Raw genomic sequence first — 9,122 nt, forward strand, 5'->3', positions numbered from 1 at the left:
CATAACATGCAAGCAAGGGGCTGCCCAGAATACACCAGGTAACCCCTGTGAGTCCCGATCTCGAAGAAAGCAGGGGGATGTATCACCCCCTCCTCCGCTGTGTTCCCCAGTCGCAGTCTCATCAAATACGTCCGCTTCCCATTCCACACGCCATCCGAATCCAAGTGCTTCTTCCCTGCTCCTTGCAGATCCACAAACTGCTGTAAAAAGAATACAATATCCTCCTCTGGAACAAATGAGTCAAAAACATGCACCATCATTACTGCAAGCTCCCCTGCAAACATTGGCTCAACACAAAAAAACTTAACAGGATCTTCATTTCTTCTCTCCTGAACTTTTCTCCATACTTCAAAACACAAGGCTTCTGTTGCAAGAGTTAGTTCAAACACTCCCCGAGCACAATAATCCTGGAGACAAAATACGTCTGCCAATTCAACACCCAAACATTGAATCAAAACCAAATTCTTGAACTTATCTCTGTCCCAAAAAGCAGGTCCATCGCGGCTCCTCAACGAGAAACAAAGGGAGTTCTTCCTCCGCTCCTTCCTCGCCCAGGGATGCCCAGCCATCGCTCCAGCAATGCTCCTCAGCTCTCCTTCCGAAACCTCCAGGCAAGCAAAACGCCGTCGTCCAGCACCGACCACCGCCTTCAGCAAACTCCTCGTCCACACCGCTCCGGTCTTCCAGGTTCCACCATCAGCAATCCATTCCTTCCGGTCCGTCCGATCCTCCCCTCGCCTTCCCGACCCCCTGGACTAAGATCTTGGAACTGCGGTCAGGCCACTTGAACCTTGATCTTAGCCAAAAGGCCGAGAAGCGATGCCCACAAAGGCGCGGACCGACGCGCGGGCGTTCCGCTGGCGCACAGTGGCGCAGGCCGACTCCTCTGGAGCCCGGGACCCGCGCAGCTGCCGGCCTCCCTGCAGCCAGAGGCCTGCCGCGGGACTCTGCTCCCCCTCTCTCTTGCCTGCCCGCCTGCCTTCCTGCCAGTCCCGGGCGGGGGCCCTGCTCTTTGATCTTCTGTCAACGGCCCGACAACGACCGCAGCCGCAGGGGGCGCCAGCCGCCCGGCCTCCTTAGCTTAGGCCCCTCCCACCGGCAGCAGCTGCGCCCAACCGGCTGCAAGCCAAAGCCGAGCGCCAGCACCTGCGGGCAGAGGCAAGGGGCAGCTCTCTCTCGGGAGGGAGGGAGGGACGGGGACGCGCGCGCACACACGCCTGCCTGCCTGCCTGCCGAAAAAAAAGAAAGAAAAGGTGGATATACTAAGTTTTTTGGAGGGAAAACGCCCAGCTGTCGAAAGGGGCCCGCCTGCAGGGACGGGGACGGACACGCACGCAAGCAAGCAAGCAAGCAAGCAAGCAAGCAAGCAAGCCACGCCTGCCTCCCTGGGAAAAGGCTGAAAAACCTAAGTTTTTTGGAGGGAAAACGCACGGGAGCCGAAAAGGGGGCCGGCCTGCTTGCCCAGAGAGTCGAGACGCGGGAAAGCGCACAGAGGGAGCACGGGAACCGAGAGGGCGAGAGAGAGACAGAACACAGAGACACACAGATGGGGGACGAGGGACGAGACCCGAGAAGAAGGAGCTCCAGTCCACTTCGCTTGCTTGCTCGCTCGCTCGCTAGCTAGCTAGCTACCTAGCTACCTACGTCTGTCTTTTCACCGCTGAGAGAAGGTGGTGCACCGCTCCCGGAGGCGCTGCAATACCGGGCCGATGCGTGGAGAGGACGGAGCAAGCTCCTGATCCAGCTCCCTGTTCCAAAAATCCGTTTAATATGTGGTCCCCCGATGGGGGACGTATCAGATATTAAACTGATAAGAACAGATTTTTTTATGTTTTATTAGAAATCAGTAACAAATGCTTTAAAAGTTTACTCTACCCTCCACCTTTACACCCATGTGATTAAGTCCTTCCATCGTTCACGTGCCGCGGCGAATCCCCATCGGAGGACGTCCCACCGGATCCTCCGTGAGACGTCCCTCTTGACACGCTTCAGGATGGCCGGCACTGACCTCTCCACCCCATGTTTGACCAGTTCTGATCTTGCGTCCCAGACCTGGAGCTTAGTTAGGCTGATCAGGAGCCACAGCAGAAATGCCGCATTCCATCTTCGGGAACCAGCCACACCCTTCATTACCGTATTCAGCGTCAGGAGGGACCCCAGGCCTACCTGTGCGTAAAGGTGCTGGCTGGACCTCCACACCCTCTGCACGAACCCGCACTCCCAAAAGACGTGGTTAACGGTTTCTTCCCCTGTGCAGCCGTGCCTCGGGCACTGGCTCTTCTTTGACAGTCCGTGCGAGTACATGACGGCCCTGACCGCCATTCGACCCCACACACCAAGCCAGTTCAGGTCTTTGAGCCTGTTGTCCAGGCCCTTTGGCTGGACCTGCTGCCAGATGTCACTGGGCACACCCAGGAGCGCTGGCCTGTCCAGTGCTGTGACCGCCAAGTACATCCTCCTATGGCTCAGCGCTACGTCCTTGTCCCGTACCTCTGGATGTGCCCGCAGCCACTGCACTGCGTGGCGGTAGTGCAGTGGGAGCCGCTCAGCCTTCGGGGTCGTGTTCTTCCAGGCGGCCAGGTGTCTCATACTCGCTGCCAGCCAGAGGCTCACGAACCGGCCGCACAGGTGGGGCGGGTTACCGTGCAGGATGACGCACAGGTTGGCGACGAACACGCAGTCCAACTTCACTGGGAAGTTCGGGATCCCTCTGCCTCCTTCCACGGTAGGTCTGCACATGTCTGTCCGGCGGATCCGTTCGTATGAGTGGCCCCACACGAAGGTAAACACTGTTCTTACCAGTTCCTTCCTCCTCCTTGCTGGTAGGGGGTACACTACTGCCAGGTGGAGAAGCAAGGGCAGGATCTCCACCTTCAGCACCAGCGCCTTCCCTATCCACGTCAGGGATCGTTGCTGCCAAAGGCCCAGCTTCTGCTTGATCTTCCGGAACCTGGCCTCCCAGTTCAGTCCTGAGGGGTCCAAGGTGTGAAATAGGACCCCCAGGATTTTCACCGGGTCCGTTGTTTGTTTCAGTCCTCCGGCGACCTCCGGTACGTACGGCCAGGTTCCAAAAAGCTTCACCAGGCTCTTGGCGCGATTCAGTTGGGCGCCGGTGCCTCTGGAGTAGGCCTCCACGATTTCCAACACTCTCCCCAGACTCCTGTCAGAGCTGAGGAAGAGCGTCACGTCGTCCGCGTAGGCCGCGATTTTAGCTTCCTGCCCACCTCCACCTGGCACTTTAATTCCCTCCACTCCAGTGTCCTTCCGTAAAGGGTCCAGTAGCAGCTCGAGGTAGATAACGTACAGCAGGGGCGAGAGTGGACATCCCTGTCGCACACCACACCTTACCGGAATCCTCCTCCCTACTGCTCCGTTGACTCTTACCCGGGACGCAGCGCCGTTGTAGAGCGCTTCAATCCACCTGACAAAGACGTCAGGCAGACCCTTCTTCCTCAAGAGTGCCCACAGGATCCCATGATGGACCCGGTCGAACGCCTTTGCCTGGTCTAGGCTCACCAGCATGAGCGGCAGGCCTCTGTCCTCCACCCAGGCGATGATGTCCCGGATCAGCTGCAGGGTCCAGCTGATCTTCCGGCCTGCCACGCCACATGTCTGGTCCGCCCCGACCAGCGCCGGCATCACCGTTTTCAGACGGCCGCCCAGCACCCTGGCCAAGATCTTATAATCAGTGCACAGGATCTGGATCGGCCTCCAATTTCCCAGGTCCGCCTTGTCTCCTCCCTTGTAGATCAGAGTCACGACGCCGGTCTTCATAGAGAGGCCCATTTCATTGCTGTCCAGGGCCTCATTGAAAACCTGCACCAGAAAAGGCTCTAGTTGATCCCAGAAGGTCCGGTAGAATTCCGCTGGTAGGCCGTCTACTCCAGGGACGGTTCCCTTCTTCAATCCAAACAATGCTGTTTTTATTTCCGCCCCCGTCACAGGCCCAACCAGCGAGGCGGGATCGTCTACCGCCTTTTCCACACCCTCCAGGAGCCTCTCCTTGATGCTGGCGTCGATCTCCTTCTCCTGGAACAAGGCTGTATAGAACCCTGTGGCACACTCCAGCATCCCGGGCAAGTCTGTGGCTGCAGTCCCATCCTCGCGCCGTATACTTTCGAAGCAGCAGCGCTCCTGCTGCTTTCTCACGGCGCTGAAGAATTGGGGTGAGCACTGTTCTTCTCCCTCCTTCCAAACTCCCCGCAGCCTGAAAAGAAAGTTCTTTGCTCTCTGCAGCCACTTTTCCCTAAGCAGGCTCCTGACGTTGGCGATCTTCTCGCCGTCGAAGGCGCCCCCCTGGTTCAGCTGCTCATACAGTGCTTCCAGCTCCTCTTGGAGCTGGGCGCACTGGCGTTCCTCCAGACTCCGCCGGATCCAGCAGTATCGCCTGGTGACCGTTGCGAGAGTCTGTTTGCACGATTCCCACCAGTGCACCGCAGAGCTATAAAGCTCCCTCTTCTTTTCCAGGTCTTTCAGCACTGTCTCGATCTTCCTTCGGTATCTCTCCTCGTGAAGAACTTGTTTGTTCAGCTTCCAGTACCCAGCCTGGAAGCGCGGGTCCTCAACACCGAAGGAGACCGTGAGCAGCCGATGGTCCGAGAACCAGGTAGGGGTCACTTGCCTGCTTAGCGTTGTCCACTTCACAGTAGAGAGGATGTAGTCGAGGCGTCGAAAACTCCCTCTTCCATTGTCCCAGGTGTGGTGTGCAACGTTCTTAAACCCATCTCGAAGGCCAAAATCCGCGATCAAGGACCTCAACAGATGAACTCCCTGGCCGTGCGGGTCTCCCAGGTCGATGTTAAAGTCGCCGCCTACAATCAGCTCTCTATTGGTGTACAGCACGGGCTCCAGGTCTTTCAAAAAGGAGCCCTGCTGCCTTCTGTCTGCTGGGGCGTACACGTTAACCAGCCTTATCTTCACTCCCCTCCAGGTTCCGTCCACCACCAGCAGACGTCCGGGAATTACTGAGCTGACTGTTTGGGCGGCGAACCCTGGCAAGCCGCACAGGATACCCACACCAGAGGAGTTCACCCCTCCGACGCTCCACCACGAAGGACCCTTCCTCCACTCCCTCTGAAGGGTCCTCACGTCGTCGAGGTCCTTGAGATGGACTTCCTGCAGAAAGATCACATCCAGATACCTTCGAGACAGGTAGGAAAACACTGCCACTCTTTTTTCCTGCTTCCTCAGACCCCTCACGTTAGCTGTTGCAACTGTGAGGGTCATGGCGGGTCTTGAGGGGGGCTGTCACTCTCCATTCCCTCCGATCGGCTGGAATCAGGTGAGCTCGCCGTCCCTGCTGTACTCTCCGAGCTGCCATCCTCTGTGTCCATAAAGTGGACCACGCGGCTGTCCGGGGACTCTCGTTCCGGAGTTGGCGTTTCAGGCTGGCAGTAGACTACGGGGCTGCCATCGTCCGTTACGTTGGCCGCCACTGAGTAGACGGCCAGCATTGCCGCCCCTGACCCCTGCCCTGGGGGGAGAGATTCCGAGGTGCTTTCGGCCTCGGAGTCACTCGAGGCCGTCAAAACTCCCTCCTCCTCTTCCATCCCCTCAGAGTCTGCGAAGTCTCCCGGGTCTTCCTCCTGGCCTTCCTCCTCGGCCGTCCTCTTCTTCTTTTCCTGCGTCTCCTGTTGACGCCTTTCCGCCCTCTGCCTCTTTGACCTCCTCTTCTTCCCTGCGCCCTGCAGGATTACCATCCCCTCCTCCTCTGTTGGCGTCGGTGTCGGTGTCGCAGTTCTTCCCCCGTCCTTCAGGGGGCGCCCCTTCTTCACCACCTCCGCCCAGGTTCCGGCCCCTCCGTCTGCTCCTCCTGATGTTCCCGGATTTTCACCGTCCCCTCCCTGCGCCGTCTCCAGTTGCTCCACGTCGGAGCCCCACGACGTTCCTGGTCGCTCTCCGTCCTCTTCTCCCTGGTGCACCTCTCTCCCCTGTCTTCCTCCCTTCTTCTCCCCCTTACCAGGGGGTCTGCTACCCTTCGGCCGGCCTTCCCCCTCACTAGCCTCGTCTTCCTGCGCCATCCACTCTCTGACCGCCTCCTCCATGATCTCCTCCTCGGTGGCCGCCTTCTCCGTGGCCGCCTTCTTCGTGGCCGCCTCCTCCGTGGCCGTGCCCCTCTTGTTACACTGCCGGAACAGGTGGCCTCTATCCCCGCACAAAGAGCACTCTTTCACCTTGCACTCTCTGGTTTGATGTCCCTGACAGCCGCACTTGCCACATTTCTCCGCCGTACATGCCCCCTCTCGGTGTCCGAAGGCCCGGCACCTCCTGCAAAAGTCAGGCTGATCCCAATAAAACATGTACCCCCTACCTCCTCCGATGGCGAATGTGCCTGGTGGGTGGCTGTATCCGTCCTTTGCTGTTTTGTCCTGCCGCAACTCCACCAGATACCGACGTTTTCCCGTCCACACAGTACGTGTGTCCTTGAGCCCCAAGGGACCCGCCTTCACATCCACGTACCTGCTTAGGAAGGTACTCACGTCGGCGTCTTTCACAAACGGATCGAACATGTGCAAAACCACCCACCTCTTGCTGTCGCTCTGCAGTCCCCCACACTCATACTCCGGAAATCCGCCGTTCTTAATGATCTCAGTGCATTTCCCTACCATTCTCTTGTGGATATCGGCGCTGATGAAGGTGGTGTCCATGAATTTCTGTGGCTGGTTCCCCTGCACACACAAGATCTCTGATGCCTTCAGCCCCAAAGCTCCAAACAGGACGTCATCCTCGAACTTCTCCCTTCCAGGTGGTGCCGTCTCCGGCTTCCAGCGGAAGCGGAGAGTCCACTTAATGCTGGGGTCCTTCCCAGCCCTCCTCGCCTCTCCAGGCCCTGCAGCCATGGTTGGGCAGCCTTTCGGCCACCAAAACAGCCAAGGAATGCAAAGCCGGGTGAAAAATCAAAAGTCCGACGTCCAAAGGCAAAAAATCGTAGTCCAAAAGCAATCCGGGTCCAAAATCCAGGCAATCCAAACGTGTCGACGCAAAGCTGTCCTCTCGATCCTCTCTCCCTCGACCTCTGACCTTAGCCAAAAGGCCGAGAAGCGATGCCCACAAAGGCGCGGACCGACGCGCGGGCGTTCCGCTGGCGCACAGTGGCGCAGGCCGACTCCTCTGGAGCCCGGGACCCGCGCAGCTGCCGGCCTCCCTGCAGCCAGAGGCCTGCCGCGGGACTCTGCTCCCCCTCTCTCTTGCCTGCCCGCCTGCCTTCCTGCCAGTCCCGGGCGGGGGCCCTGCTCTTTGATCTTCTGTCAACGGCCCGACAACGACCGCAGCCGCAGGGGGCGCCAGCCGCCCGGCCTCCTTAGCTTAGGCCCCTCCCACCGGCAGCAGCTGCGCCCAACCGGCTGCAAGCCAAAGCCGAGCGCCAGCACCTGCGGGCAGAGGCAAGGGGCAGCTCTCTCTCGGGAGGGAGGGAGGGACGGGGACGCGCGCGCACACACGCCTGCCTGCCTGCCTGCCGAAAAAAAAGAAAGAAAAGGTGGATATACTAAGTTTTTTGGAGGGAAAACGCCCAGCTGTCGAAAGGGGCCCGCCTGCAGGGACGGGGACGGACACGCACGCAAGCAAGCAAGCAAGCAAGCAAGCAAGCAAGCAAGCCACGCCTGCCTCCCTGGGAAAAGGCTGAAAAACCTAAGTTTTTTGGAGGGAAAACGCACGGGAGCCGAAAAGGGGGCCGGCCTGCTTGCCCAGAGAGTCGAGACGCGGGAAAGCGCACAGAGGGAGCACGGGAACCGAGAGGGCGAGAGAGAGACAGAACACAGAGACACACAGATGGGGGACGAGGGACGAGACCCGAGAAGAAGGAGCTCCAGTCCACTTCGCTTGCTTGCTCGCTCGCTCGCTAGCTAGCTAGCTACCTAGCTACCTACGTCTGTCTTTTCACCGCTGAGAGAAGGTGGTGCACCGCTCCCGGAGGCGCTGCAATACCGGGCCGATGCGTGGAGAGGACGGAGCAAGCTCCTGATCCAGCTCCCTGTTCCAAAAATCCGTTTAATATGTGGTCCCCCGATGGGGGACGTATCAGATATTAAACTGATAAGAACAGATACTACACTTGATCTTAGCCAAAAGGCCGAGAAGCGATGCCCACAAAGGCGCGGACCGACGCGCGGGCGTTCCGCTGGCGCACAGTGGCGCAGGCCGACTCCTCTGGAGCCCGGGACCCGCGCAGCTGCCGGCCTCCCTGCAGCCAGAGGCCTGCCGCGGGACTCTGCTCCCCCTCTCTCTTGCCTGCCCGCCTGCCTTCCTGCCAGTCCCGGGCGGGGGCCCTGCTCTTTGATCTTCTGTCAACGGCCCGACAACGACCGCAGCCGCAGGGGGCGCCAGCCGCCCGGCCTCCTTAGCTTAGGCCCCTCCCACCGGCAGCAGCTGCGCCCAACCGGCTGCAAGCCAAAGCCGAGCGCCAGCACCTGCGGGCAGAGGCAAGGGGCAGCTCTCTCTCGGGAGGGAGGGAGGGACGGGGACGCGCGCGCACACACGCCTGCCTGCCTGCCTGCCGAAAAAAAAGAAAGAAAAGGTGGATATACTAAGTTTTTTGGAGGGAAAACGCCCAGCTGTCGAAAGGGGCCCGCCTGCAGGGACGGGGACGGACACGCACGCAAGCAAGCAAGCAAGCAAGCAAGCAAGCAAGCAAGCCACGCCTGCCTCCCTGGGAAAAGGCTGAAAAACCTAAGTTTTTTGGAGGGAAAACGCACGGGAGCCGAAAAGGGGGCCGGCCTGCTTGCCCAGAGAGTCGAGACGCGGGAAAGCGCACAGAGGGAGCACGGGAACCGAGAGGGCGAGAGAGAGACAGAACACAGAGACACACAGATGGGGGACGAGGGACGAGACCCGAGAAGAAGGAGCTCCAGTCCACTTCGCTTGCTTGCTCGCTCGCTCGCTAGCTAGCTAGCTACCTAGCTACCTACGTCTGTCTTTTCACCGCTGAGAGAAGGTGGTGCACCGCTCCCGGAGGCGCTGCAATACCGGGCCGATGCGTGGAGAGGACGGAGCAAGCTCCTGATCCAGCTCCCTGTTCCAAAAATCCGTTTAATATGTGGTCCCCCGATGGGGGACGTATCAGATATTAAACTGATAAGAACAGATTTTTTTTTTTTTTTTTTTTTTTTTTAAATAAAATCTAT

General features: G+C 59.1%; 3 non-coding genes across 3 annotated transcripts; all 3 read right to left on the reverse strand.

The window, feature by feature from the left end:
- Positions 1–1,668: 1,668 nt before the first annotated feature.
- LOC148647828 (U2 spliceosomal RNA) lies at positions 1,669–1,858 on the reverse strand. The gene has a single exon (XR_015927025.1). It is a non-coding gene; the product is annotated as a U2 spliceosomal RNA (small nuclear RNA).
- Positions 1,859–7,892: 6,034 nt separating this feature from the next.
- On the reverse strand, positions 7,893–8,083 carry LOC148647829 (U2 spliceosomal RNA). Its single transcript, XR_015927424.1, has one exon. It is a non-coding gene; the product is annotated as a U2 spliceosomal RNA (small nuclear RNA).
- Positions 8,084–8,930: 847 nt separating this feature from the next.
- On the reverse strand, positions 8,931–9,122 carry LOC148647830 (U2 spliceosomal RNA). The gene has a single exon (XR_015926938.1). It is a non-coding gene; the product is annotated as a U2 spliceosomal RNA (small nuclear RNA).

This window comes from Lepisosteus platostomus, chromosome 15 (assembly GCF_059453375.1).
Source record: "Lepisosteus platostomus isolate fLepPlt1 chromosome 15, fLepPlt1.hap1, whole genome shotgun sequence".
Lineage (NCBI taxonomy): Eukaryota > Metazoa > Chordata > Actinopteri > Semionotiformes > Lepisosteidae > Lepisosteus > Lepisosteus platostomus.